The sequence below is a fragment of the Lepisosteus platostomus genome, unplaced genomic scaffold (assembly GCF_059453375.1).
Source record: "Lepisosteus platostomus isolate fLepPlt1 unplaced genomic scaffold, fLepPlt1.hap1 Scaffold_30_H1, whole genome shotgun sequence".
NCBI classification, from domain to species: Eukaryota; Metazoa; Chordata; class Actinopteri; order Semionotiformes; family Lepisosteidae; genus Lepisosteus; species Lepisosteus platostomus.
The window spans coordinates 1,605,170-1,631,841 of record NW_028291658.1 but is presented as its reverse complement, the minus strand read 5'-3'; the positions used below and the strand labels follow the sequence as shown (position 1 = coordinate 1,631,841).

The 26,672-nt window shown below is 50.4% G+C and overlaps 14 non-coding genes across 14 annotated transcripts; 6 read left to right on the top strand and 8 right to left on the bottom strand.

The window, feature by feature from the left end:
- Positions 1 to 785: 785 nt before the first annotated feature.
- Positions 786 to 858, bottom strand: trnar-ucg (transfer RNA arginine (anticodon UCG)). The gene has a single exon. It is a non-coding gene; the product is annotated as a tRNA-Arg (tRNA).
- A 1,183-nt stretch (positions 859 to 2,041) lies between these two features.
- On the top strand, positions 2,042 to 2,115 carry trnan-guu (transfer RNA asparagine (anticodon GUU)). Its single transcript has one exon. It is a non-coding gene; the product is annotated as a tRNA-Asn (tRNA).
- A 6,864-nt stretch (positions 2,116 to 8,979) lies between these two features.
- Positions 8,980 to 9,121, bottom strand: LOC148635228 (U4 spliceosomal RNA). Its single transcript, XR_015933433.1, has one exon. It is a non-coding gene; the product is annotated as a U4 spliceosomal RNA (small nuclear RNA).
- Positions 9,122 to 9,351: 230 nt separating this feature from the next.
- LOC148635227 (U5 spliceosomal RNA) lies at positions 9,352 to 9,468 on the bottom strand. Its single transcript, XR_015933352.1, has one exon. It is a non-coding gene; the product is annotated as a U5 spliceosomal RNA (small nuclear RNA).
- Positions 9,469 to 14,723: 5,255 nt separating this feature from the next.
- LOC148635226 (U1 spliceosomal RNA) lies at positions 14,724 to 14,893 on the top strand. Its single transcript, XR_015933471.1, has one exon. It is a non-coding gene; the product is annotated as a U1 spliceosomal RNA (small nuclear RNA).
- A 636-nt stretch (positions 14,894 to 15,529) lies between these two features.
- LOC148635225 (5S ribosomal RNA) lies at positions 15,530 to 15,648 on the bottom strand. Its single transcript, XR_015933491.1, has one exon. It is a non-coding gene; the product is annotated as a 5S ribosomal RNA (ribosomal RNA).
- A 1,795-nt stretch (positions 15,649 to 17,443) lies between these two features.
- On the top strand, positions 17,444 to 17,607 carry LOC148635224 (U1 spliceosomal RNA). The gene has a single exon (XR_015933427.1). It is a non-coding gene; the product is annotated as a U1 spliceosomal RNA (small nuclear RNA).
- Positions 17,608 to 18,243: 636 nt separating this feature from the next.
- Positions 18,244 to 18,362, bottom strand: LOC148635223 (5S ribosomal RNA). Its single transcript, XR_015933288.1, has one exon. It is a non-coding gene; the product is annotated as a 5S ribosomal RNA (ribosomal RNA).
- Positions 18,363 to 20,137: 1,775 nt separating this feature from the next.
- LOC148635222 (U1 spliceosomal RNA) lies at positions 20,138 to 20,301 on the top strand. Its single transcript, XR_015933416.1, has one exon. It is a non-coding gene; the product is annotated as a U1 spliceosomal RNA (small nuclear RNA).
- Positions 20,302 to 20,937: 636 nt separating this feature from the next.
- Positions 20,938 to 21,056, bottom strand: LOC148635221 (5S ribosomal RNA). The gene has a single exon (XR_015933490.1). It is a non-coding gene; the product is annotated as a 5S ribosomal RNA (ribosomal RNA).
- A 1,775-nt stretch (positions 21,057 to 22,831) lies between these two features.
- LOC148635220 (U1 spliceosomal RNA) lies at positions 22,832 to 22,995 on the top strand. Its single transcript, XR_015933438.1, has one exon. It is a non-coding gene; the product is annotated as a U1 spliceosomal RNA (small nuclear RNA).
- Positions 22,996 to 23,631: 636 nt separating this feature from the next.
- LOC148635219 (5S ribosomal RNA) lies at positions 23,632 to 23,750 on the bottom strand. The gene has a single exon (XR_015933489.1). It is a non-coding gene; the product is annotated as a 5S ribosomal RNA (ribosomal RNA).
- A 1,794-nt stretch (positions 23,751 to 25,544) lies between these two features.
- On the top strand, positions 25,545 to 25,708 carry LOC148635218 (U1 spliceosomal RNA). The gene has a single exon (XR_015933477.1). It is a non-coding gene; the product is annotated as a U1 spliceosomal RNA (small nuclear RNA).
- A 636-nt stretch (positions 25,709 to 26,344) lies between these two features.
- On the bottom strand, positions 26,345 to 26,463 carry LOC148635217 (5S ribosomal RNA). The gene has a single exon (XR_015933481.1). It is a non-coding gene; the product is annotated as a 5S ribosomal RNA (ribosomal RNA).
- Between the last annotated feature and the right edge of the window lie 209 nt (positions 26,464 to 26,672).

The window sequence follows — 26,672 nt, the reverse complement described above, 5'->3', positions numbered from 1 at the left end:
TACTGTATATATATATATGAAACAGAAATAGAAACAGAAACAGGAATCGCTTACTCACCTGGAGAATCTCTGTAGGAATATATAGCATTTATCAATGGAAATAAAAGCTGCTTTAATACAGTGCATGTTCAAACTCAAACCCTCAGCTGCTGTTCTTGTTTGTTTTGGGACAAATTGCAACTGAGCATCGCATGAGCCGTTACGTACCCTTATCTGTTTGGCAATTTCAAGGGAGGAGTTAGGTCAGAATGGGTAGGCTGCAAAACAACAAGTAAAGATTTATTCCAAGATGAAACGTTGTGGCGGTTTTCTTATCTTTTCAGCATGGACTAAACTTTTACGTGTTCCTTATATGCTATATATGTATATATTAGCACCAATGTCGTTCTTAAAAACTAACATGAAATTGTCAGGGACATTCAGCTATATACAAAGACGAGACAGACAAAGTAATAATTCTGTATTAACGTGGCCTACATATTGACGCAATGATCGAACTAACTGACATGTTCTGATTCAGATCCCCTGCAGTTCATGCCAATTAGAACAATAGCAATGCTGAGTCCTCCCCACCCTACTGAGCACAAATTCAGCTGCTCTCCAGTTCTGTTCTGCATGTTTTTTCATTGCAATTGAGCTCGGAGCTGGAGATGATCTCCATACAGTTCTGTGTTAACTAGCCCGCACTTGCGTGCTAATTTACGGGTTGTGGCAGATGGTTTTCTATAGTTCATATACATGACGGCAACCTGTTACCGAGGAACCTGAGAGGTTTAAAAGCCTCACGAGCCAGGCAGGACTCGAACCTACAATCTTCTGATCCGAAGTCAGACGCGTTATCCATTACGCCACTGGCCCATAGAACATATGCTTGCACTCCACCACAGAGAGCTCTACACTGCTACTAGTAGTACACCTCCCCATCTAAATTTTCACAGCAAGAAACTTGTGTTTCCTACTATTTTTATCAGGTTTAAAATATCATCTCCTTAAAACAGAAAAAGTGTTGATGTGTCGTGCTGAAATTCCGATTGATTTTGAATTCAAAGAAAAAACGTTTTCTTCCAAAACACCGTGAAATTGTCACATCTTGCAGACAATAGGTGTATTCCATGTTGAAAAGAGAAAAAAGAAAACAATGGAGCCTTTTACAGGTGTGAGGCTTCTTCAGGTGTGAGAAGACCTCACGGCCGAAACGTTGTGTTTCCTTTCTTCTCTTTTCAGCATGCAATAAACCTATTACTTGTTCCTTTGCAGCCGAGGAATGCTGACATAGCTACCCAGCTGAACATCTTGCAGACTCTACTTCTCTCCTGTAGAAGTAAAGCAGGGCTTGCTGGGTGAGCTTTTGCTCCGGTATGTTAGGTCACGTGTCATGTTAAATCACTTCTTCTAAACACAACATTTGCTGGTGCTAGCTTTCCCCATGAAAAGAGACATTTCCCTTACAGTACATGACATATCGTTTTTATTCTATCAATAAGTATAGAAATTAAACAAAAGAAAAAATGGTGTCGCCAAAGAATGCTCTGTCGCCTTGGGGAGGTGTCAAGGGCATTGAGCTCCTTGGACATGAGAAATGCCAGATAAATGCCATTTCTCATCATTTCTCTTGGCGTCAGTTCTGCTATTAAATGGGACGGAGGCAACGGGCTCAGAGAGCAGGTTAAGTGCACACCGAACGCAGATGTGTCCAAGTGTCTGTAAAAGCGCGGTGCTCCGCTGGCGCTGTTCCCTAGTGGCTTAAAGTGCCCGCCTAGTAAGCAGGCGATCCTGGGTCTGAATACCAGCGGTGCCTCTCTCCGTGTCTTGTTGTGCCGAATGTCTCATTTCAGACAAACATGTACAGCTTGGTTCAGTTTAATGGAAGAATTCATTTCCTTTCTGGAATAACTTGTTTTTGAAGAAATCCATACAGCTTGTGAAAGATGAAATCCATTTCTTGGTTGTCAGTGGAAAAAGATTGCCGGCTGCAAGAAGCGCAAGTGATTGTTTTCTTTGACCATAAACCTGCAAATGTAGGGAGCACAAGCGGCTGTCAGTCTCTGTGGCGCAATCGGTTCGCGCGTTTGGCTGTTAATCGAAAGGTTGGTGGTTCAAGCCCACCCAGGGACGCATGTCTCAGTTTTTCCAATGTAAACATCATCACCGCTAAAGAAGATGGCGCAGAAGGCTCCACAGTCGAAACGTTGTGCTTCTTTTCTTCTCTTTTCAGCATGGAGTAAACCTTTGCTTGATCCTTTGCAGCCTACGCATGCTGACACAGCTACCTTTCTCTTAACACGCCTCAATCATTATTCACCAAAACGATCAGCAGAATAAGTCGCCTTTGTGGTGATGTCACTCCTCTGCTTCACAAATGTCCTTAGTGACGGGCCATTTCTTTCTGCCATTTTTCCGGAGCGGTTATTGATTGCTCCATCATTTCCCTCTTACTTTCCATCACTAGATTGAAAAAAAAAACAGAAACAGGCTGACAGGATGACAATCAAATTGCAAAAACTCATCAAAGCACTCGATAGAGTATTTGAATCCACAAGTAGCTACGAGCAACTTTGTCCTGGCTTGCATGAAAGTCGGAAAATGTCAAAAAGAAAAAGATGGTGGCTTTTTCATATTCGTTCTTTTATTTTTAGTTCGTTGCTTCTTCTGTCCATTGTCCTCCTGCCTGGCTCTTGACCTGTTTGAACGCACACAGTAGACTTTCATGCAGGGGATTTGTCCTGAGCCTCTGTGAAAGACCCACCCACCCCCATAAATAACTGCTCTAGAAACACATGAATGCAAAACTAAACCACAGCTTAAAGAGGAGCTTGTCATGACCGCCAGGCAGTTAAGACCAACTCTTAAGCGATCTAATCAGCACCAGCAGTGGGTGATTATTAATAAACGCCGCCGCACGAGTTAACCCACCTGCACACACTCCACCGTGCGGTACGCAGTGCTATTTTTACCATCTTTACCTGCTTCCCGCTGGTATTGAGTCTACTCCTTGAGAGCTCTACCTGGCGTTTTTTCCATTACCTCGTTTATTCTGGATATTGGACTCCCCTTCTGCCTTTTCGACTTTGGACCTCGCCTCTCACCTCGGACTGTTTGCCACCAGTGTTCTCCCTGGATTACGACTTACCTTACGCCTCTTGACCACGAAACAAAGCAAAGCAGAGCAAAACAAAACGAACAAACGAAAACCCTCACGTCCCGCACTTGCATATAACGCCGTTACGTGCCCAAGCGGTATTGTACGTCATCCTAGCACTGCACCCTGGGGCGTATGGTATATGGGAACGAGCACACGCCACGAATCGTCTCGAATCACTCCCTACAGCTGTAAGGCACCTTGAAGCGTGCGCCCCCAACATTCTTCTTTGTGCATCTGTGAAAGGTAAACTCTTGAGCAAACTCTGAACCAGCTCTAAGGAAACTAATCTGATTAGACGTTACTTTGACTCATCCTTTAAGGGACCCTTGTTAATTGGAGAATCCAATGATTTCGAATGAATTCTGTATGCGTTAAAAGACAGCTATACACAGAAAACATGCAGGACACTTCTCATGATGTTTCCCGAGCCGAAACACAGTGCGTTTTTCCAAGCCATCTGACAAAGCCCGCCCACTGAAAACTGCAGCAGATCGTGTAAAGACGTTCAACTTTGTAACTACTGCACGCACGCACAGGAAGCAGAATAAATTCCTCTTTTCAAACTGTCAAAGGTTTGCTTTGCGAACACTGCAGGACATCGCACAATCGCTTTTGAACGGGGACAAACGATTTCTTATGGGGCGCAGTAAGTACAGACGTTTAAAAAGCTCCACTCATGCCGACGATGCAGCATGAAGAAGCGCAACCTAACGTTTGCATTCCTAGCAAATTCCTTTTATTTTTTTATAAATAAAGACAGTCTTGTTTAACAAACAACACACACAACATTTTACATTGTCAATTCAGTTCAAATCAATGTATTTCTATATAGCGCCTTTCACAACAAGGGCTTCCCAAGGCACTTAACAATGCAAGTTGTTAAGAGCCTTGTGTCTAATATGCCGCCTAGGTAACGTGCTGTCTCTTTGAGGCAAATGTTTAAATCCTCTGAGTTAAGTGCTGAAGTTATAGTAGTCCTATCAGTATTGTTGCCTCCGATCAACAGATCCTCAGTTTTCTCAGAGTTGAGTAACAAAAAGTTTTCACACATCCAAGTATTTCCTTCATTAATGCATTTGACTAAAGTGATAATAGAAGAGTTGTCGTTTGGTGTAAACAAAATGTTTATTTGAGTGTCATCAGCATATGAATGAAAGTTCATATTATTTTTTCATATTATCCTACCTAGCAGCAGCATGTAGAGAGAGAGAGCAATATTGGTCCCAGCACTGATCCCTCTGGTACCCCAAATTGAACTGGTGACATTGATGAAGCAGTACAATTATTAGATATTTGAACATAATGAAAACGATGAGTTAAATGTGAAGTAAACCACTTAAGGACGGTTCCAAATAAGCCAACCTCAAACTCAAGCCTGTGTAACAAAACAGAGAGGTCAACCGTGTCAAAGGCAGCTCTAAGATCTAGAAGCACAAGCACTGTTGCATTCCCCGCATCAGTAGCTAAGAGAATATCATTTACGACTCTTGTTAATGCAGTTTCAGAAACCAGACTGAAATTTCTCAAGTATATTATTTGAATCCAGATACGATTGACGTTGGGCAACAACTATTCTCTCAAGACTTTTAGATTGAAATGGGACCTTTGAGACAGGCCTGTAGTTGTTAAGAACTTGTGGATCCAAATTTGACTTCTTAAGGAGCGGTCTAACAACCGCTACCTTAAATTGATCAGGTACAACGCCTGACGCAAGCGATGCATTCATCATACTAATTATAGGTCCTGCCAGTCCTTCGAGGGAATCTTTGACTAGCTGAGTGGGGATGGGATCTAGCGAACAGGTGGTTGACTTTGTCTTACGTCTGTGTTCATGAGTCCACCATAAGAAGAAATCTGAACAGGAGCGGTGATCATGCGAGGTCACCATGGAGGAAACCACTGCTCTCCCCCCAAAAAAAACCACCACTGCCCCTCTCAAGTTTGTTAAAGACCACATGGATGTTTCACAGCAACTCCTGGAACAATGTTCTGTGGACAGACGTGACAAAAGTTGAACTTGTTGGTAAATGTGCACAGCGTTATGTTTGGAGATAACAAAACACTGCATACCAACTCCAAAACCTCATTCCACCTGGGAAGCATGGCGGAGGCTGTACGGCTTGCAATCATCGAGGGACCGATGAATTCCAAGATGTATCAGGAAATTCTACAGCAGAATGTCAGGGTGTCTGCCTGTGATCTAAAACTCGAAAGACGCTGGGTCATGCAGCATGACAAAAACAAAGGAGTACATCAACAACAGAGTGGCTGAAACAGAAGAAATTCCGTATTTTGGGATGGCCAAGTAAGAGTCCTGACCCCAATCCCATTGAAGTGCTGTGGCATGATCTGAAGCAGGCCGTTCAGCGTAAGACATCCCAAAAATATACATGAACTGAAACAGTTTTGCATAGAGGAATAGGCCAAAATGCCTCCTGACCGCTGCTCAGGTCTGACCAGCCGCTACAGAAAGTGGGGGTTGAGGTTTTTGTCATAAAGGAGGTTCCACTAGCTCCTTAATATAAGGGTTCACGTACTTTTTCCATCAATGACCTTGATTGTTTAAACCATTTGGTCAATAAAGAAACAGCAATGTCAAATGTTGGGCGTGTGTTGTTTGTTAAATCAGACTCTCTTTATTAATTATTATGACTTAGATAAAGATAAGATCACGTTAGGAGCCATTCATGCAGAAATCCACATCATTCCGAAGGGCTGTTTACAAATTTTTTTCTCCCAACTGTATGTGAGAGAAAAGCAGAGACGCTCACTGAGTAAGGTGGGGTTGTAGCTTTGCAAATCACAAGGACATTTGTACACTCAAAATGGGACAGGAGCACCCCAGATGGGACTTGAACACACAATCCCTGGTTTAGGAGGCCAGTGTCTTAGCCATTAGGCCACTGGAGCACACTGGGTGGGGTCGATCACGCTGATGAAGAGCCAGTTTTTTTTTTCCTTTGCTTTTTCAAAGGGATCCCCAAAATTAGGAAAGTTAGGCAGCAGAAGGCTTACTGTGACCTGAGAAGGACCGGCATCCAATCACGGTGATACACACACACACGCTCTCACTCATCTGAGCTACACAGCTACCAAGATGATCTCAGATGCGCCGAGCTGGTACGGAACATATTGAACTGATCGACGGCGAATTGTCTCTCAAACAGGCTTTTCACCTCTGAGCTCCCTGACTGACAGTGATCAGCTACAGATGCAGCCATTCAAAGTGAGTGGTACAGACACGTACCGCAGGTAAGATGACACGGGGTACCGCGGTGCGTGATTGGTTGACCGACAGCGGCACTCGTGGTCCGTTGGTCTGTCGTAGAAAGACTTACTGTAAACGTCTTTACTGTGCCCGTTGTAGATATTGAATTTTACCACTGAAGGGAAATCTTAGTAGCTGAGCATAAAAAGAATAGGAGCATACTGTAACGCGTGTGAAGGCCATAAACGATATTAATTTTGGAACATAAACATACAGTATATAGCTGGTCTTGGTACTTTAAAGAAAAAAATACACACCAGTATTCCATTTCTCCCTAAACATTGTAAGCTTCGAAGTCTTTAACTAACGTGATACCGGAGTCAACAAGCATACTTTTAGAATTTGATTAAAAGGGAATATAATATGGAATCGCGTATCTAAAGAATTTAATAACGGTATGATTATATCCGTGTACTGCGACAGGGCTGTGTAGGGCTGTTTCGCCTGCCTGTTCATGCAAGCTGTCTTGTAGCCGATTGGTCTAGGTGCGTGACTACCAACTGGCAGGTTGTGTGTTTGAATCCAGCTGGTGCTGGACTTTTCTTTTAACAAACATTTCTTCGAAAAAATAGGTAAGCGATATTATGGACAATCAATTGACTTTTATATTTCAAAATATCGCAACATGATCGATATTTGCGATATTTTGAACATATCTTCCCTTCTGACAGCGGTTCCTGCTTCTAGTGTGTGTGTGTGTGCAACAGAGTAAATTTTTATAAAGAAATGGAGGCTGGACAGTATGCGTTACAATATAAACATTTATATTGATTTAAATCGTGTTGTGATTTAAATCGCAAACGCGTGTTTAATTATGTGTTTTTTAATCATAATCAGGCTAATGCATTTCTACATTTTCTGTATGAACCAGCTTAGAGGTTCATACAGAAAGACAGCTTGTGTTTAAATTGAGTGTAAGGTAATTTATGCTTCTAAAGTCATGGTCAGCATTTATTATTGTACTGTGCTGTAAACTTTTTCTGTGCCTAGTCACATTATTTTATAGCGTTTTTATTGCGTTATTAAATCCGGTGGCGCTGTGTGTTAGTTTCCTGACTCCCATTATTTAAACTGCGACACTGATCATTCATCTCTAAATAAACTTTATTTTATATAGCGTTTTAAGCGAATAGGTAATTAGATTGCTCATAAACCTAATCGCTTTTTCTACATAAACACAGCGTGATTGCTCTCTGAAAATGCTTTTCCTTAAAGCGATTCTATTGAGGGAGTAGCCCAGCTACCACTTAACACTGTACTTCCTACTTTGAATACCTGTGAGACCGGTTTAATTCGTCACAGCCAGCACTCCGGGAGTTCATATTGCTTGACTAATTTTAAAAACTAAGTTATAAATGCAAACGCTTCCTCGGTGCGCTGCTCTGGTACGCTGGGTCTTACACAGTGCCTGTCGGCAGTAAGCGTTACAATATACATACCCAAAACTGCTTGTACCCATCTGTCATGCAAATAAAACACCTTGAATTGAATTGAATTGAGGGAGAGAGGGGGGTAGTGGGACAGATATACTGTAGACAGACTCAAGGCAAATAAGATACTTATGGGTACGCAGGCATTCACGACAGCAACATACGAAACGTTTGCACGTACTGTATAGTTAAGTTATTACTTGGTTTTCAAAGTGCAACGAAATACAATATTGTTGTTGCTGCTGTTCTGGTTGTTTTTATCCCATAAAGCGTTTTGAGAAGCCACCTTTAAAGGCGATATATACTGTAAAACCGCTGATTCTGCACAGTGTACGAAGTAAATTATTTTCGCAGTAATTAATTTACTATATTTACTATATTTATTATACACGTGTAAATTAATTACTGCGAAAATAATTTACTTCGTACACTGTGCAGAGTGCCGTATACTCCTAGTTGCGGCACACACGATACATACAGTAAAAAGCCTCAGGCACTGTGTTAGATGTGTTTTCGACGTTATATATGCGTTTATTCATGTCGTCGATTTTACGGTTGCAATTCGACGTTGATTATACGTCGAGGCGACATATATATACGTATAGCCGTATTTTCGCCGTAAATATACGTATATTCGACGAATCAATGCCCACTGGGATGTTTCCCGAGCCGTTTGACAAAGCCCGCCCACTGAAAACTGCAGCAGATCGTGTAAAGGCGTTCAACTTTGTAACTACTGCACGCACAGGAAGCAGAATAAATTCCTCTTTTCAAACTGTCAAAGGTTTGCTTTGCGAACGCTGCAGGACATCGCACAATCTCTTTTGAACGGGGACAAACGATTTCTTATGGGGCGCAGTAAGTACAGACGTTTAAAAAGCTCCACTCATGCCGACGATGCAGCATGAAGAAGCGCAACCTAACGTTTGACAGACAAAAGCCGGGCGCCGCTACGAGCAATATGAAATCAATCTGACAGCACAAGGCGTTTCGCGCTGACTCAAAAGTGATCTCGACAGACGCTGTTCTCTGCATAACGCTGAAAGAGCTAAAGAGCGTTTCTGTTGAGACGTAACAAGCTTGTTTCTTTCTACCATGATGTTACCATGACAAAATCTGTCTTTAAACACCTTGCTCAGTCTCTGACGAGACTGTCAAAAATTGCTTTCGCCGATTGTATTGCAAACCGGCGGAAGCGGGGTATTGGGAAAAGTTTTCAACTAGCAATAATCGCGCCTCGGCTAAACCTCACAGCCTACGATACTGCCACTGCGCAAAGCTGACGGTTGCCAGGCAACCGCGGGGATCCTATGGAAATCGTCATCAATCGTCTCATGGCATGTCGTTGCTGTAATGCTTCATATTTGCGGCCGGACACTTCCCGCCCCCCAAAGAAAAGAGCGCCAATCAGACAGGCGGAGACCGAGGACTCGCAGAGCAGACGGCCACAGTCGCCGTAATAAGAGCGATTGTGAGCGGTTTTGTTTTCTCTCTTTGACCAGCCCAGCTGCGCCCCACCCGAAGGCAGGGAAGCACAAAAATTGTGTGGAACTCATTCATGCTCCTCTCCATGGAAATCTTTAGTAAAAGGCAAAAGATTTGTACGAGATGAAGAGAAACTAGAGTGCGTGGCTGGACAGCTGCAGGAGCCCAGGCCGCCTTCAAGGCCTCTGCCCTGCCGGTCGTGGTTGGCAATGCACCAAACGAGCCAGTGGGGCCCGTTCAGCTCCGGGCTCATCGCCTGCGGCTCTCGGCTTACCTGGCAGGGGAGATACCTTGATCAGCCTGTAGTTGGAGTAGTTGGATTGTTTTCTTGTTTTGTGGAAGCAGTGTTTGTTTTGCAGTTTGAGATGGCAACCTTTGGATCCCGCAAGAATGCTGTACGTTTTGAGCTTTTGGATGACCTCTTCATGGATCGTATGCAGTTCAGCAGAAAAGTGTTACAGAAGGAACTTGGCTTTGAACCTCGGCACTTGGATTTCATCTTCGCTCTCCCAGGTCAGAAAGCATTTGAGGTTGTTTTTGCTACCTATTCTCTGTTTGAACAATGCGTGGATGTGTTTGAGGCAAAAAGAGGGAAAGTTCCTGCCCTTGAGAAGATCAGCTTGCAGCCTCTGACACAGAGAGAGAGGAAAACGGTGCATGTTGTTATGTTCTCGGAACTGGCAAAGACGGAGGACATTCACACCTGGCTTAAGCAGTACTGCACCGTCCACCATGGAACTGAGGTTAGAGATGTTGACGGTATAAAAACAGGAGCAAGGAAATTCGAGGTTCGCTTGCTACCGGACAATGTAAATGGAGGCTTAAGGCACCTGCCCTCTACAATCCGGCTGGGCGCCTGCAATGGCTATGTTTTTTATGTGGGACAACCAAAGGTGTGTCGGCGCTGTGGTGCTGTGGGACACCTGGCATCGTCCTGCACTGTGAAATGCTGCAAGACCTGTGGCAAACAGGGACATTTAGCCTCTGACTGTTCAATGCTGCCAAAGTGCAATTTATGTGGCTCGGAAGGACACGTTTTTAAGAACTGCCCTCACGCCTACGCCAATAAACTCAAAATGAGAAAGGATGAGGCAGTGCTTGTTTCAGCCAAACCGGCCCGAAAAGCCAAAGCAAACAACAAGTCAAACAAAGAACCCTTGTTGGACAAAGAGTCTCAGCCTCCAGCCAGGATCAGTCCTGCTGTGGCTCCGGGGCCGGTGGAAGAGAAATCCACTACCCCCCCACAACCGCAGACTGCACCAGACAAGCACGAGGGTTTGAAAACCCCCGAGAACAGCGAGGACCCCTCCCCCACTCCTGCTCCTCAGAACGAGGGCCAGTGTGGGGCCCCCCGGTGGAGCGGGTCCAGCGACGATACCCAGGATTCAGCGGAGCTGCTTTTCTCAGACTCTGCAAGTGCTACAGATGCCCTCCTCTCCTCCATCCAGTCCATCACGGAGGATCTGCAGCAGCTGGTGGGTGAGGGGGAAGAGGAGACTGGTGCATCGGCTGCACCCCTTTCCCCTCAGTGCTCCCAGGAGCTGGACTTGAGGAAAAGGAAAAATGACTCTGTTTTCGCCCCGAGCGAGGAGGAAGGAGAGCATGGCGATGGGGACAGCTGGAACCCCTCCACCCCTCCCTCTACCCCCTTCCTTGAAATGGACTCTGTGAACGCTTTTACTGCTGCCACCCTGATGAAGGCTCATTCAGAGGATGGCTGGCAGGAAATTGGTAAGAAGAAAAAGAAAAAGAAGAAGGTAACAGGTGAGACCGAAGAGAAATGTGTTTTGTAAAGACTGGTTCCACTTTCTTATGTAATATGGCTCTAAACATAATTTCTCTTAACACCAGAGGTATCAATGACGGAGTTAAATGTCAGTGTGTCTTTGATTACCTCCAGCAGAGAGAGGGAGATGTGTTGATGTTGCAGGAGTGTGCTTTAGCCTATCAAGAGAGGTATAAAAGCTTTGAAGATAGGTGGGATAAAGGGCCTTCTGTTTGGTCAGGGGACAATAACAACAGAGCCTCTGGCGTGGCCATTCTTTTCAAAGGATGGGCTTTCAAATTGAAAAGTATTCAGAGGGTCATAGATGGCAGGTTGCTGTGTGTGGATGTGGAATGGGGGACCGTTAACCTGCGGCTAATCAATGTGTATTGTCCTACTGACGTGGGAGGAAGGGTGGAGCTACTCAAGGCACTCTCTCCCCTATTGTTAAGTAGCACAGACGTGATAGTGGGAGGGGATTTTAATTGTATCTTAGAGCACACAGACAGGCAGTCTAGCTCTCCGATAAAATTGGATTCCAGCTCACTGGCCCTGCAAAACTTAGTTCAAGACTTTAAACTCTCAGACACATATAGATGTATATATCCCACAACAGCAGGATATGCATGGTCAGGGAGGAATAGCAGCTCCAGAATTGACTATTGCTTTGTCTCAGAGAGAGTGAAAGTTGTTGGGGTCACTCTTCAGCCTGTCTTCTTCTCAGATCATCAGGCTTTAGGGTGTAGAGTGGAACTCCAGGGCGGGACTGTCTTTGGCCCAGGCCTCTGGAAACTCAACACAAAGCTGCTAGAGAACGAGGGGGTAGTATCCCGCTACAAGGAGAAACTATCACAGTGGCTGTCCTTGCAGTGTCTGTACGGGTCAGTAGGAGAGTGGTGGGAGGAGGTGAAGATGAGGACAAAGGCCTTTTTCATGGCTGAGGGAAGGAAGGCTGCTGCCAGACGGAGAGGAGTGCTAGCCAGGAAACAGAGGCAGCTGCAGCGTCTCTACACGATGCTGCACAGTGGCTTCGATGTGCTCGAGGATATCACCCTTTTAAAAAAGGACATCCGGAGCATAGCCGAAGAAAGTAGTCGAGGAGTGCTGTTAAGAGGCAGAGTGCAGTTCTTGGAAGAAAATGAGAAGTGTACTCGCTTCTTTTTCAGGAAAGTGGTAGGCTCCAAGTCTGTCATGGAAAGTGTAGTTGATGAGGAGGGACGAGAGAGAACAGAGCCGAGTGCTATCCTCTCCTGCACCAAGGCCTTCTACTCAAGACTGTACAGCTCTACAGAGGTAAAGGATGAAGAAATTCATTTTTTTACCTCAAAGCTAGAAAACGTTTTGAGTGAAGAAGATAGGGAAGTACTTGAGAGGGATTTGACAGTAGAAGAGCTGAGACAGGCTATGGAGAGCTTACAGAAGGGGAAAACTCCAGGTGCTGACGGGCTCCCTAAAGAATTTTATTGCACCTTTTGGGATCTGCTTCAGGATCCGCTACTGGTCCTATTCGAGGAAAGATATAAGACAGAATTGCTGCCTGACTCCTTAAGAGAAGGCACTATCTCTCTCTTGTTTAAGAAAGGAGCAAAAAATGACATAAAGAACTGGAGACCCCTCAGCCTGTTAGGCGTGGACACTAAGATCCTGTCCAAAGCCCTTTTCCTGCACCTACAAAATGTAGTGGCCTCACTGGTAGGGAAAGAACAGACTTGTGGGATAGCAGGACGCCTGATGAGCGACAACCTGGCCTTGTTGAGGGATGTCTGTCTGTACTCTGAGGATCGCTCCCTCCCTCTTTGCATTTTAGGTGTAGACCTAGAAAAGGCCTTTGACCGCCTAAACCGGCAGTACTTAACATCGGGACTTGAGCACATGAAGTTTGGCCCCATCATGAGAAAGTGGATTAACCTGCTGTACACAGGTAGCAACAGCAGAGTCATGGTTAATGGCAATAGATCACGCCCCTTTGAAGTCTGTTCAGGGGTGAGGCAGGGCTGCCCATTATCCCCCTTGTTATGCGTTTTGGCTATGGAGCCCTTAGCCTGTGCCTTGCGCCAGGATCAGGCCATTAATGGGATACCAGTGCCTGGAAGTGGGGGAGGAGAGGTAAAGACATCTCTATACATGGATGACGTCACCCTGCTCCTCTCTGACAATGCCTCAATTAGCAGAGCTCTGCAGTGCTGTGATCGTTTCTCTTTGGCTTCCTCCGCAAAAATTAACAAATCTAAGAGTGAGATTTTTTATCAGAACTGGAGGGAGCCAAAAGAAGGACATGATCTCAGGCTGCAAGAGAAGAGAATTAAGGTCCTGGGGGTGTATTTTGGAGAAGAGATGGGAACAGTAAATTGGCAGAACAAATTGCCAATCTTAAACAAAAAACTGATGCAATGGAAGGACCGAGACCTCACCATGACAGGGAAGCTGCTGGTTATCAAAGCCGAGCTCTTGCCTGTCTTGAATTTTCTGGCTTCTACCTTCCCAATCCCACACCGTGTTGCGGCGGTGATGAGGAGATTGATGTTTCAATTTCTATGGGGTGGGAAGCAGGAAAGACTCAGAAGGGAAATAATGTACAGGCCGCTACCCTCAGGGGGGAAGTCTGTCCCAGATATTGCTACGAAGCTGCTGTGCATTTTCCTGGCCTCTGTGCTGAGAGGCTTTGCAACAGCACCTGCAGCGCGTACCTGGACTTATTTTTCCAGGCTCTGGGTAGGTAGGGAGGTGTTCAGAGTGTGGGGTGTCAGACCCAAGCTGGACGTCCCACTCTCTGACACATGCCCTGCAATTTATGGGACAGTTAAAAGTTTTCTAAGATCTCACCCAATTGGCCATATTCCCCTCCGAGATGTCAGCGTCCAAAAACTGGAAGATTTCGTTGCACCCCAGAACAATAGGCAGACCCATGTGGGCATTTTAACATCAGCCCAAACAAGGAAGGTGTGGAAACACACATCCTCTAAGTTTCTGTGCAACATTCACAGAGATTTAGCCTGGAGTGTCGTCCACCAGTGCTTACCGGTACGAACTTTCTTGTACCGTAGGGGCCTCACCCCCAGCCCTCGCTGCGTTAGGGTGGGCTGCGGCGAGGAGGAGACTGTATCCCATCTCCTGTGGTCCTGCTTTTTTGCTAAGGCCTTCTGGGCACAGTTTGAAGATTGGTTGCTGGCTCTCTCGCCCCAATTTACCCTGACCGCTGCTTTCGTCATATACGGCATCTCTCCTGTCAAACTTCCTCCTGACGTGTTTGACAGGATCTGGGCCGTGGTGAACAGTGGGAAAGTTGCCCTGTGGAGAGTGAGGAACATGGGGCTGTTCAAAGGCATCGAGATCCCAGTCAAGGCAGCAGGTAGCCTGGCCCTGTTCATCACCCGAGAGAACTATTACCTCAGAGATCTGTGGAGAGAAGGGAGGGAGGAAGCAGAAAATCTGTGGGAAATAGAGAGCATAGGTCAATATCTCAAGAAACTGTGAAAAACATTATCAAGTTTAAGTAAAGAATGTGATTTGCACCAGAAAAAAAGAAAATTGTTGCTATGTAACTGTTACCATGTCAAAATGTAATGAGATGTGATCATATATACTGTTTTAAGTATGTATATGAATGTAAAGCTTTCTGATTTGTGATGTCCTGTATTTTTTTGTGAAAAGAAAATAAAGTTCTTAAAAATCGAAATCGGTTCACCCAGGGCGAGGCTCGGCCATTGCACTCCGGCTGTGCTGACCCCTGCGAATTCCCCAAATGTGGGAATCTCGACTGCATAATTTCTGGTAGTGGGGGACTGCGTTCGCGCTCTCCCCTGATGTGCTTGGTCCAAAATCAGATACGGGAGGGTTAGGACACCACGAGCTGCGTGGCTGCGGAAGGATCCCGGTTCGACAGGAGTGGACGCCGCTGCTGGTTCTCGCTGGCTTTTAGTTAGGGGTCCGGAGAAGCATCTCAAGCTAGTTCCACTACTCCTTCCGGACGTTCATTCCCTTTTCAAAGTCAGTCGTTTTGCTGTAGTCTGCGTTCTTTAGGCTGATTATCGAGGTTAGCCTTTATTTGGTCATGGGGGGCCTCGGTACTGTATGCTGAGTCTAAAGACAGTTTCACCCGTTTTCTGATTGCTCGGTTCTGTACCAGTGCAGACATGTCAAACAGTGAATGGCTGTACCTCTATTGTATCCGTGCTCAATGAATGAAATCGGTAACAAATGAATATATGTCTAGTTATACGAAAAACGAGTGGTTTATCGACTCATCTTCATTTGCAGATTTAGAGGCAGCTTCGATATTCGTTTTACAGACGGGTTTTTTTTTTGGAATATGGGTCACACACATGCCACAGCAACAAAACATCTCTAGAGATGAGGCTATAGATCACCTTTCCATCCTGCAGGTTTTCCTCCCAAAGCCTACGGCACCAACGGCGACCCCTGCTGGCCGGGAGAGCAAAAGCTTACAGCACCTGGTATTCCCAGGCAGTCTCCCATCCAAGTACTAACCAGGCCCGACGCTGCTTAGCTTCCGAGATCAGACGAGATCGGGCGTGTTCAGGGTGGTGTGGCCGTAAGCGAAAGCCCTGGCGCCTGACTCGCTACTTGAAGCTGTGTGTGGCGGGGGTTCCGTGCCCCCCCGAGCGGGACTGAAGGATAGTTCGTGTGCAACTCTTTGGAAAGGAGCTGCTTTCCAAATCGCATTGCGTGCCTGGATGTTGGCGAATGCGCTCCCTTGTGTTGGCTCGTCCCGCACTGGAGGAGGACAAACAATCTGCACGGAGGAGCACCAGGCAAGTCTTCACCAGACAAAAACCTCCAGTGCACAGCACTCTGGAAACATTTCGGGGCTTTCGCGTGTTTATTTCAGCACGTAAAGCGCACCGGTCCAACACGTCGGCTGCGTGCGCGGCGCCTCCGCCCTCTTGTGGCCTTGCGGCGTCAGAGCAAGAGGCTCCTTCTCGCTGCCCTTCCGCTGTGTTGCAGGACCCGGAGCGCGCACTTTGTGGGGGGCGGGGGACCGCGTTCGCGCTCTGCCCCCGGTCTCTTGCGCGAGTACTAAATCTCACGGACAGGGGGGCCTCGTCATTGATTGTTACAGGTGAGACGGGGATTAGGAGGAGACCCCGACTGATGGGTAAAGGGGAGCACTAACACCAGAGGGACACCCACGGCGTCTCTTTTTGAGAGACGCCCTGGGGTTTCCTAATGGCCAAGGAGGGTCGGGACCTCGGTTTGACGCCTCCCCCGAAGGACGGCGCCTGTTTGTGCAGCAGAGTGTCGCCATCAGGAGGCTGGGGCGTAAGAGAGCCACACAGCCCGCAGGGTGAGCGCTCCCTACTGGTCCCAGTCACACCTCTTGCAGGAGCAGCAGCAACCGGAGCTTTTCCGGGGTGGAATCTCCCATCCGGGTGCCGGCCAGGCTCACACCTGCTGGGCTGCCCCGGGGGTGAGCCCAGTCGAGAGTCGCAGGGCCAGATCTAGTCACCGGGGAGAAACGATACAAGTGAAGGATTGCTCGGCTCTCGGCACTTGAAAAGACCGACAAATGTCTCGTTCCCGCCGGAGCTGAATGTACCCGCATGTGTGGTGTCGTCTTCTTCCCCCGCCCCGCTGTGTTTGCTGTATTGTCTCTGAAGCCGGCCCCCCCGAGACGAGACGGGCTGTTCCTGTGCCCCAATTAACACTTTACAGGTGCCATTCCCCGGCATTGTGGCCATTGTCGGTGCTCACACGCGATAAGATAAGGCGGAGGAGAGCGGGGCATGCCCAGCGGCAGACATTCAAGGAGGGGGCAGTGCAAGGTGAGGTGAGGTGCGACACGCCGGAGCCCCGACGCAGCTAATGCGGAGCACTTGTTGGACTGGCATCGAAAGGACGTGTGCGCACGGAGCGAGCCTTCCCTGCGGCGGAGCGCGGGAACTTTCTCCCCCCCTCCCGCTGCAGGGGTTGTGTGCACTGCAGCGGTGCCGAGAGAAAAGCACAGAAGGCAGCAGGCTCTGGAGAGCAGGTAAGAGACGGAGCCTTGTGGGCAGGCGAGCAGGCCCGTTTTTTGGAAATTGCTGAAAAGGTTTGTTCGGTGTGTGGCAGGCGCACGTCGCGAGCTTGCGTGGCGATCTGCCGGTCTGGAGTTATGCAAATGAGGCCGAATTGCATCCCGGGACATGCTGCGAATGCGCAACGGCGACTGCAGATGTGTAGGAAACGGCGCACTCGTTTTCTCGTTTTGCCCACACTTTTGAGTGTTAGTGTGGCGTGTGAGTGTGTGAAAGAGTGGGCCCAGCAGGAGGCGGTGGCGTGCGGGGCGAGGAGGTGGCCTAGGCTGCGCGATTTGTGCTGTGGGTGCGGGCCGCTTGCAGGGGCCTGTTTAACTCATACTTACCTGGCAGGGGAGATACCTTGATCAAGAAGGAGGTTCACCCAGGGCGAGGCTCGGCCATTGCACTCCGGCTGTGTTGACCCCTGCGAATTCCCCAAATGTGGGAATCTCGACTGCATAATTTCTAGAAGTGGGGGACTGCGTTCGCGCTCTCCCCTGATGTGCTTGGTCCAAAATCAGATACGGGAGGGTTAGGACACCACGAGCTGCGTGGCTGCGGAAGGATCCCGGTTCGACAGGAGTGGACGCCGCTGCTGGTTCTCGCTGGCTTTTAGTTAGGGGTCCGGAGAAGCATCTCAAGCTAGTTCCACTACTCCTTCCGGACGTTCATTCCCTTTTCAAAGTCAGTCGTTTTGCTGTAGTCTGCGTTCTTTAGGCTGATTATCGAGGTTAGCCTTTATTTGGTCATGGGGGGCCTCGGTACTGTATGCTGAGTCTAAAGACAGTTTCACCCGTTTTCTGATTGCTCGGTTCTGTACCAGTGCAGACATGTCAAACAGTGAATGGCTGTACCTCTATTGTATCCGTGCTCAATGAATGAAATCGGTAACAAATGAATATATGTCTAGTTATACGAAAAACGAGTGGTTTATCGACTCATCTTCATTTGCAGATTTAGAGGCAGCTTCGATATTCGTTTTACAGACGGGTTTTTTTTTTTGAATATGGGTCACACACATGCCACAGCAACAAAACGTCTCTAGAGATGAGGCTATAGATCACCTTTCCATCCTGCAGGTTTTCCTCCCAAAGCCTACGGCACCAACGGCGACCCCTGCTGGCCGGGAGAGCAAAAGCTTACAGCACCTGGTATTCCCAGGCAGTCTCCCATCCAAGTACTAACCAGGCCCGACGCTGCTTAGCTTCCGAGATCAGACGAGATCGGGCGTGTTCAGGGTGGTGTGGCCGTATGCGAAAGCCCCGCCGACTGACTCGCTACTTGAAGCTGTGTGTGGCGGGGGTTCCGTGCCCCCCGAGCGGGACTGAAGGATCGTTCGTGTGCAACTCTTTGGAAAGGAGCTGCTTTCCAAATCGCATTGCGTGCCTGGATGTTGGCGAATGCGCTCCCTTGTGTTGGCTCGTCCCGCACTGGAGGAGGACAAACAATCTGCACGGAGGAGCACCAGGCAAGTCTTCACCAGACAAAAACCTCCAGTGCACAGCACTCTGGAAACATTTCGGGGCTTTCGCGTGTTTATTTCAGCACGTAAAGCGCACCGGTCCAACACGTCGGCTGCGTGCGCGGCGCCTCCGCCCTCTTGTGGCCTTGCGGCGTCAGAGCAAGAGGCTCCTTCTCGCTGCCCTTCCGCTGTGTTGCAGGACCCGGAGCGCGCACTTTGTGGGGGGCGGGGGACCGCGTTCGCGCTCTGCCCCCGGTCTCTTGCGCGAGTACTAAATCTCACGGACAGGGGGGCCTCGTCATTGATTGTTACAGGTGAGACGGGGATTAGGAGGAGACCCCGACTGATGTGTAAAGGGGAGCACTAACACCAGAGGGACACCCCCGGCGTCTCTTTTTGAGAGACGCCCTGGGGTTTCCTAATGGCCAAGGAGGGTCGGGACCTCGGTTTGACCTCTGTTTGTGCAGCAGAGTGTCGCCATCAGGAGGCTGGGGCGTAAGAGAGCCACACAGCCCGCAGGGTGAGCGCTCCCTACTGGTCCCAGTCACACCTCTTGCAGGAGCAGCAGCAACCGGAGCTTTTCCGGGGTGGAATCTCCCATCCGGGTGCCGGCCAGGCTCACACCTGCTGGGCTGCCCCGGGGGTGAGCCCAGTCGAGAGTCGCAGGGCCAGATCTAGTCACCGGGGAGAAACGATACAAGTGAAGGATTGCTCGGCTCTCGGCACTTGAAAAGACCGACAAATGTCTCGTTCCCGCCGGAGCTGAATGTACCCGCATGTGTGGTGTCGTCTTCTTCCCCCGCCCCGCTGTGTTTGCTGTATTGTCTCTGAAGCCGGCCCCCCCGAGACGAGACGGGCTGTTCCTGTGCCCCAATTAACACTTTACAGGTGCCATTCCCCGGCATTGTGGCCATTGTCGGTGCTCACACGCGATAAGATAAGGCGGAGGAGAGCGGGGCATGCCCAGCGGCAGACATTCAAGGAGGGGGCAGTGCGAGGTGAGGTGAGGTGCGACACGCCGGAGCCCCGACGCAGCTAATGCGGAGCACTTGTTGGACTGGCATCGAAAGGACGTGTGCGCACGGAGCGAGCCTTCCCTGCGGCGGAGCGCGGGAACTTTCTCCCCCCCTCCCGCTGCAGGGGTTGTGTGCACTGCAGCGGTGCCGAGAGAAAAGCACAGAAGGCAGCAGGCTCTGGAGAGCAGGTAAGAGACGGAGCCTTGTGGGCAGGCGAGCAGGCCCGTTTTTTGGAAATTGCTGAAAAGGTTTGTTCGGTGTGTGGCAGGCGCACGTCGCGAGCTTGCGTGGCGATCTGCCGGTCTGGAGTTATGCAAATGAGGCCGAATTGCATCCCGGGACATGCTGCGAATGCGCAACGGCGACTGCAGATGTGTAGGAAACGGCGCGCTCGTTTTCTCGTTTTGCCCACACTTTTGGGTGTTAGTGTGGCGTGTGAGTGTGTGAAAGAGTGGGCCCAGCAGGAGGCGGTGGCGTGCGGGGCGAGGAGGTGGCCTAGGCTGCGCGATTTGTGCTGTGGGTGCGGGCCGCTTGCAGGGGCCTGTTTAACTCATACTTACCTGGCAGGGGAGATACCTTGATCAAGAAGGAGGTTCACCCAGGGCGAGGCTCGGCCATTGCACTCCGGCTGTGTTGACCCCTGCGAATTCCCCAAATGTGGGAATCTCGACTGCATAATTTCTAGAAGTGGGGGACTGCGTTCGCGCTCTCCCCTGATGTGCTTGGTCCAAAATCAGATACGGGAGGGTTAGGACACCACGAGCTGCGTGGCTGCGGAAGGATCCCGGTTCGACAGGAGTGGACGCCGCTGCTGGTTCTCGCTGGCTTTTAGTTAGGGGTCCGGAGAAGCATCTCAAGCTAGTTCCACTACTCCTTCCGGACGTTCATTCCCTTTTCAAAGTCAGTCGTTTTGCTGTAGTCTGCGTTCTTTAGGCTGATTATCGAGGTTAGCCTTTATTTGGTCATGGGGGGCCTCGGTACTGTATGCTGAGTCTAAAGACAGTTTCACCCGTTTTCTGATTGCTCGGTTCTGTACCAGTGCAGACATGTCAAACAGTGAATGGCTGTACCTCTATTGTATCCGTGCTCAATGAATGAAATCGGTAACAAATGAATATATGTCTAGTTATACGAAAAACGAGTGGTTTATCGACTCATCTTCATTTGCAGATTTAGAGGCAGCTTCGATATTCGTTTTACAGACGGGTTTTTTTTTTTGAATATGGGTCACACACATGCCACAGCAACAAAACGTCTCTAGAGATGAGGCTATAGATCACCTTTCCATCCTGCAGGTTTTCCTCCCAAAGCCTACGGCACCAACGGCGACCCCTGCTGGCCGGGAGAGCAAAAGCTTACAGCACCTGGTATTCCCAGGCAGTCTCCCATCCAAGTACTAACCAGGCCCGACGCTGCTTAGCTTCCGAGATCAGACGAGATCGGGCGTGTTCAGGGTGGTGTGGCCGTAAGCGAAAGCCCTGGCGACTGACTCGCTACTTGAAGCTGTGTGTGGCGGGGGTTCCGTGCCCCCCGAGCGGGACTGAAGGATCGTTCGTGTGCAACTCTTTGGAAAGGAGCTGCTTTCCAAATCGCATTGCGTGCCTGGATGTTGGCGAATGCGCTCCCTTGTGTTGGCTCGTCCCGCACTGGAGGAGGACAAACAATCTGCACGGAGGAGCACCAGGCAAGTCTTCACCAGACAAAAACCTCCAGTGCACAGCACTCTGGAAACATTTCGGGGCTTTCGCGTGTTTATTTCAGCACGTAAAGCGCACCGGTCCAACACGTCGGCCGCGTGCGCGGCGCCTCCGCCCTCTTATGGCCTTGCGGCGTCAGAGCAAGAGGCTCCTTCTCGCTGCCCTTCCGCTGTGTTGCAGGACCCGGAGCGCGCACTTTGTGGGGGGCGGGGGACCGCGTTCGCGCTCTGCCCCCGGTCTCTTGCGCGAATACTAAATCTCACGGACAGGGGGGCCTCGTCATTGATTGTTACAGGTGAGACGGGGATTAGGAGGAGACCCCGACTGATGTGTAAAGGGGAGCACTAACACCAGAGGGACACCCCCGGCGTCTCTTTTTGAGAGACGCCCTGGGGTTTCCTAATGGCCAAGGAGGGTCGGGACCTCGGTTTGACCTCTGTTTGTGCAGCAGAGTGTCGCCATCAGGAGGCTGGGGCGTAAGAGAGCCACACAGCCCGCAGGGTGAGCGCTCCCTACTGGTCCCAGTCACACCTCTTGCAGGAGCAGCAGCAACCGGAGCTTTTCCGGGGTGGAATCTCCTATCCGGGTGCCGGCCATGCTCACACCTGCTGGGCTGCCCCGGGGGTGAGCCCAGTCGAGAGTCGCAGGGCCAGATCTAGTCACCGGGGAGAAACGATACAAGTGAAGGATTGCTCGGCTCTCGGCACTTGAAAAGACCGACAAATGTCTCGTTCCCGCCGGAGCTGAATGTACCCGCATGTGTGGTGTCGTCTTCTTCCCCCGCCCCGCTGTGTTTGCTGTATTGTCTCTGAAGCCGGCCCCCCCGAGACGAGACGGGCTGTTCCTGTGCCCCAATTAACACTTTACAGGTGCCATTCCCCGGCATTGTGGCCATTGTCGGTGCTCACACGCGATAAGATAAGGCGGAGGAGAGCGGGGCATGCCCAGCGGCAGACATTCAAGGAGGGGGTAGGGCGAGGTGAGGTGAGGTGCGACACGCCGGAGCCCCGACGCAGCTAATGCGGAGCACTTGTTGGACTGGCATCGAAAGGACGTGTGCGCACGGAGCGAGCCTTCCCTGCGGCGGAGCGCGGGAACTTTCTCCCCCCCTCCCGCTGCAGGAGTTGTGTGCACTGCAGCGGTGCCGAGAGAAAAGCACAGAAGGCAGCAGGCTCTGGAGAGCAGGTAAGAGACGGAGCCTTGTGGGCAGGCGAGCAGGCCCGTTTTTTGGAAATTGCTGAAAAGGTTTGTTCGGTGTGTGGCAGGCGCACGTCGCGAGCTTGCGTGGCGATCTGCCGGTCTGGAGTTATGCAAATGAGGCCGAATTGCATCCCGGGACATGCTGCGAATGCGCAACGGCGACTGCAGATGTGTAGGAAACGGCGCGCTCGTTTTCTCGTTTTGCCCACACTTTTGAGTGTTAGTGTGGCGTGTGAGTGTGTGAAAGAGTGGGCCCAGCAGGAGGCGGTGGCGTGCGGGGCAAGAAGGTGGCCTAGGCTGCGCGATTTGTGCTGTGGGTGCGGGCCGCTTGCAGGGGCCTGTTTAACTCATACTTACCTGGCAGGGGAGATACCTTGATCAAGAAGGAGGTTCACCCAGAGCGAGGCTCGGCCATTGCACTCCGGCTGTGCTGACCCCTGCGAATTCCCCAAATGTGGGAATCTCGACTGCATAATTTCTGGTAGTGGGGGACTGTGTTCGCGCTCTCCCCTGATGTGCTTGGACCAAAATCAGATACGGGAGGGTTAGGACACCACGAGCTGCGTGGCTGCGGAAGGATCCCGGTTCGACAGGAGTGGACGCCGCTGCTGGTTCTCGCTGGCTTTTAGTTAGGGGTCCGGAGAAGCATCTCAAGCTTTTTCCACTACTCCTTCCGGACGTTCATTCCTTTTTCAAAGTCAGTCGTTTTGCTGTAGTCTGCGTTCTTTAGGCTGATTATCGAGGTTAGCCTTTATTTGGTCATGGGGGGCCTCGGTACTGTATGCTGAGTCTAAAGACAGTTTCACCCGTTTTCTGATTGCTCGGTTCTGTACCAGTGCAGACATGTCAAACAGTGAATGGCTGTACCTCTATTGTATCCGTGCTCAATGAATGAAATCGGTAACAAATGAATATATGTCTAGTTATACGAAAAACGAGTGGTTTATCGACTCATCTTCATTTGCAGATTTAGAGGCAGCTTCGATATTCGTTTTACAGATGGGTTTTTTTTTTTGAATATGGGTCACACACATGCCACAGCAACAAAACATCTCTAGAGATGAGGCTATAGATCACCTTTCCATCCTGCAGGTTTTCCTCCCAAAGCCTACGGCACCAACGGCGACCCCTGCTGGCCGGGAGAGCAAAAGCTTACAGCACCTGGTATTCCCAGGCAGTCTCCCATCCAAGTACTAACCAGGCCCGACGCTGCTTAGCTTCCGAGATCAGACGAGATCGGGCGTGTTCAGGGTGGTGTGGCCGTAAGCGAAAGCCCCGGCGACTGACTCGCTACTTGAAGCTGTGTGTGGCGGGGGTTCCGTGCCCCCCGAGCGGGACTGAAGGATCGTTCGTGTGCAACTCTTTGGAAAGGAGCTGCTTTCCAAATCGCATTGCGTGCCTGGATGTTGGCGAATGCGCTCCCTTGTGTTGGCTCGTCCCGCACTGGAGGAGGACAAACAATCTGCACGGAGGAGCACCAGGCAAGTCTTCACCAGACAAAAACCTCCAGTGCACAGCACTCTGGAAACATTTCGGGGCTTTCGCGTGTTTATTTCAGCACGTAAAGCGCACCGGTCCAACACGTCGGCCGGGCGCGCGGCGCCTCCGCCCTCTTGTGGCCTTGCGGCATCAGAGCAAGAGGCTCCTTCTCGCTGCCCTTCCGCTGTGTTGCAGGACCCGGAGCGCGCACTTTGTGGGGGGCGGGGGACCGCGTTCGCGCTCTGCCCCCGGTCTCTTGCGCGAGTACTAAATCTCACGGACAGGGGGGCCTCGTCATTGATTGTTACAGGTGAGACGGGGATTAGGAGGAGACCCCGACTGATGGGTAAAGGGGAGCACTAACACCAGAGGGACACCCCCGGCGTCTCTTTTTGAGAGACGCCCTGGGGTTTCCTAATGGCCAAGGAGGCTCGGGACCTCGGTTTGACGCCTCCCCCGAAGGACGGCGCCTGTTTGTGCAGCAGAGTGTCGCCATCAGGAGGCTGGGGCGTAAGAGAGCCACACAGCCCGCAGGGTGAGCGCTCCCTACTGGTCCCAGTCACACCTCTTGCAGGAGCAGCAGCAACCGGAGCTTTTCCGGGGTGGAATCTCCCATCCGGGTGCCGGCCAGGCTCACACCTGCTGGGCTGCCCCGGGGGTGAGCCCAGTCGAGAGTCGCAGGGCCAGATCTAGTCACCGGGGAGAAACGATACAAGTGAAGGATTGCTCGGCTCTCGGCACTTGAAAAGACCGACAAATGTCTCGTTCCCGCCGGAGCTGAATGTACCCGCATGTGTGGTGTCGTCTTCTTCCCCCGCCCCGCTGTGTTTGCTGTATTGTCTCTGAAGCCGGCCCCCCCGAGACGAGACGGGCTGTTCCTGTGCCCCAATTAACACTTTACAGGTGCCATTCCCCGGCATTGTGGCCATTGTCGGTGCTCACACGCGATAAGATAAGGCGGAGGAGAGCGGGGCATGCCCAGCGGCAGACATTCAAGGAGGGGGCAGTGCGAGGTGAGGTGAGGTGCGACACGCCGGAGCCCCGACGCAGCTAATGCGGAGCACTTGTTGGACTGGCATCGAAAGGACGTGTGCGCGCGGAGCGAGCCTTCCCTGCGGCGGAGCGCGGGAACTTTCTCCCCCCCTCCCGCTGCAGGAGTTGTGTGCACTGCAGCGGTGCCGAGAGAAAAGCACAGAAGGCAGCAGGCTCTGGAGAGCAGGTAAGAGACGGAGCCTTGTGGGCAGGCGAGCAGGCCCGTTTTTTGGAAATTGCTGAAAAGGTTTGTTCGGTGTGTGGCAGGCGCACGTCGCGAGCTTGCGTGGCGATCTGCCGGTCTGGAGATATGCAAATGAGGCCGAATTGCATCCCGGGACATGCTGCGAATGCGCAACGGCGACTGCAGATGTGTAGGAAACGGCGCGCTCGTTTTCTCGTTTTGCCCACACTTTTGAGTGTTAGTGTGGCGTGTGAGTGTGTGAAAGAGTGGGCCCAGCAGGAGGCGGTGGCGTGCGGGGCGAGGAGGTGGCCTAGGCTGCGCGATTTGTGCTGTGGGTGCGGGCCGCTTGCAGGGGCCTGTTTAACTCATACTTACCTGGCAGGGGAGATACCTTGATCAAGAAGGAGGTTCACCCAGGGCGAGGCTCGGCCATTGCACTCCGGCTGTGCTGACCCCTGCGAATTCCCCAAATGTGGGAATCTCGACTGCATAATTTCTGGTAGTGGGGGACTGCGTTCGCGCTCTCCCCTGATGTGCTTGGTCCAAAATCAGATACGGGAGGGTTAGGACACCACGAGCTGCGTGGCTGCGGAAGGATCCCGGTTCGACAGGAGTGGACGCCGCTGCTGGTTCTCGCTGGCTTTTAGTTAGGGGTCCGGAGAAGCATCTCAAGCTAGTTCCACTACTCCTTCCGGACGTTCATTCCCTTTTCAAAGTCAGTCGTTTTGCTGTAGTCTGCGTTCTTTAGGCTGATTATCGAGGTTAGCCTTTATTTGGTCATGGGGGGCCTCGGTACTGTATGCTGAGTCTAAAGACAGTTTCACCCGTTTTCTGATTGCTCGGTTCTGTACCAGTGCAGACATGTCAAACAGTGAATGGCTGTACCTCTACTGTATCCGTGCTCAATGAATGAAATCGGTAACAAATGAATATATGTCTAGTTATACGAAAAACGAGTGGTTTATCGACTCATCTTCATTTGCAGATTTAGAGGCAGCTTCGATATTCGTTTTACAGACGGGTTTTTTTTTTTGAATATGGGTCACACACATGCCACAGCAACAAAACATCTCTAGAGATGAGGCTATAGATCACCTTTCCATCCTGCAGGTTTTCCTCCCAAAGCCTACGGCACCAACGGCGACCCCTGCTGGCCGGGAGAGCAAAAGCTTACAGCACCTGGTATTCCCAGGCAGTCTCCCACCCAAGTACTAACCAGGCCCGACGCTGCTTAACTTCCGAGATCAGACGAGATCGGGCGTGTTCAGGGTGGTGTGGCTGTAAGCGAAAGCCCCGGTGCCTGACTCGCTACTTGAAGCTGTGTGTGGCGGGGGTTCCGTGCCCCCCGAGCGGGACTGAAGGATCGTTCGTGTGCAACTCTTTGGAAAGGAGCTGCTTTCCAAATCGCATTGCGTGCCTGGATGTTGGCGAATGCGCTCCCTTGTGTTGGCTCGTCCCGCACTGGAGGAGGACAAAGAATCTGCACGGAGGAGCA